Raw genomic sequence first — 2,168 nt, 5'->3', positions numbered from 1 at the left:
CCCTCTCCTGCACCAGTCACTTCCTCCTCACACCTCCTCCTCTCAACTTAGCAGGTGTACAAAGTCCTGGGCTTCTCACCGAGGTGTGGGCTTCTATAACAGATGCGGTACCGCCTCGTAATAACAGGCGAGTGATCCCCGAGGAAGGGTCACGGAGCCTGTAAAGGAAGGGTGTTGCCCACAGCTGTGGCAAAGCTCCAGGGGAGCTATTCGCCCACTGCCCCCGTCCGCACCCCCTCCACCCACACTGGAGCTGTGGCCACAAGACAGGTGGTCTCTACCCTCAGACAGCACGAAGTAAACAAAGAAGACAATCTCAGAAATACTGTCACCACCTTGTCTCAGTTCGCTTGGAACTGTCCCAGTTTTAAATCAGAAAGCCCCTGGCACCTGGCCTTCCCAGGCAAACTGGGGGGGGGGGGGTTGCGGTCAGCCCACCCACTGCGCTACCGGAGCCTGGCCTGGGAAAGGGTGCAGAAATTGAAACTGGGGTGGCGAAGGCCCCGCTTTTGACTGGGTGCTCAGAACAAAATAGAGAGATGAGTGTTATGATTCTGTTTTATAAACAGGGATCCGAGTCTCTGGGAAGCTAAATGACTTCTCCAAGGTCACACAGCTAGCAAGTGGCTTTCTGATTTCTAGGTCACCACTCCGGTGGCCCAGATGTCACCCTCTGCAGGTGACTGAGGGCACGGAGAAGACAGAGGCCCCAGGTGCCCTGACCCAAGCAGTCCTGTCCTCACCGGTTGCCACCCTACGTGTGCCGGCTGTCTGTCTTTCCGTCGCCCATGCCCCCCACCCCCTCCTTCCCTAAGCCAGGTGCCCGTCAGCCTGAGCCTGGCCCTCGGTCCCTCCCTGCCCTTCCTGCTCGGCTGCTGTCCTCCCCCTGTCCTCGTCCACCCACCGCCTCCCGTCTTCACGAACCTTGGTGTCTACGGACGTGAGCTGAACACCGCCGGTTTCTCAGCTGCAGTCGTTCTTCGGAAGTCACTTTTGATTCCCTATTCTGACCCCAGAGGTAGGTTGGTGACTGGTCGACGGTGGCACTGTGTGCCCCTCAGAGGTCCCCTCCTTGACCACCGTCTGCAAGGGAGCCCCCTACCCAGGCCACCCATCCTGTCAGCTTTCTTCACAGCTCTAGCCACTTGAAACTGATTGTGCTGCCCTCTAACTTTGTCCGTGCCACCCCTGCTGGAGTCCCCCTGCCCCCCACAGCCTGCTGTCAACATCCGACTTGCGTTTACAAGCCGGCGCCCATCCAGTCCCTCCCTCCATGCAGCCCTCCCTGACTGCCCCAGCCAGAAGGGCGCCCTCCCTCCTTCATGCTCACACAGCCCTCTGGCCGCTCCTGGGGCACTAACTGCATTCTGCCTTAGCTTGAGCTATTTTTGATCTATGTCTCATGGCTCCTGATAAACTGTTGAGCTCATTCATTTATCCAGCCGGCATTTAATGGTACTATCTTCTAGGCATTGTTCCACCTCGCCAGAAAGAGAGACCATTTTAAGCACGTAGTTACATGTCTTACTAACTTCGGTCAAGCACAGTGCCTGACGCAGAGTCGGCATCAGCAGCTATTTGTGAATGGGCAGGTGGGCGGGTGGATGAAGGGTGGTCAGAGGACGTGAGGGCGGGAGGTGGGGAAGTGCGGGGGGTGGGGGTGGGCCGGCCGGGAGCTCTCTGGACCTGTGTGCGGCTCCTGAATCATTATCCGGGACTGCCCACTGACCATCCCCCGGTGTGTGGCCAAGGGGTTGTGGAGGGGGCGCAAGGGCCAGTTACCACCCCAGTCACCCTGTCGTGAGCAGTAGTGAGGGCTCCTGGGTGGCACCAGGCTCTCCCGGCCCGTCAGAGGTCCTGCCCACTCTGCCCAGGGTGATTTTTCCCGCCCCCTCCGTGCTGACATGGGCTGAGGTACAGCTTGCCTTGTCCTTAGAGCCCTGGCTGCAGACCATCTCCTGGGAGGCCTCGAGGGGCAGCCGGGCAGGGTTATCAGAGGGCCCAGCGCGCCTTCTGGTGGGCGTCTGCCCCCACGCAGCGAGACCTCCCCCCAGCCCTGCGGCTGATGCTGGCGTCTGGACAGCCAGCTGGCAGGGAAGGAGTTAAGAGGGGCCGCTTGGGTCCACGTCCTGAGTCGCATTCCTTCTCTGGGGGCTCTGCCAGGCTAT

This window comes from Manis pentadactyla, chromosome 19 (assembly GCF_030020395.1).
Source record: "Manis pentadactyla isolate mManPen7 chromosome 19, mManPen7.hap1, whole genome shotgun sequence".
Lineage (NCBI taxonomy): Eukaryota > Metazoa > Chordata > Mammalia > Pholidota > Manidae > Manis > Manis pentadactyla.
The sequence above is the reverse complement of the archived record's forward strand: the minus strand, read 5'-3'. Positions refer to the sequence as shown.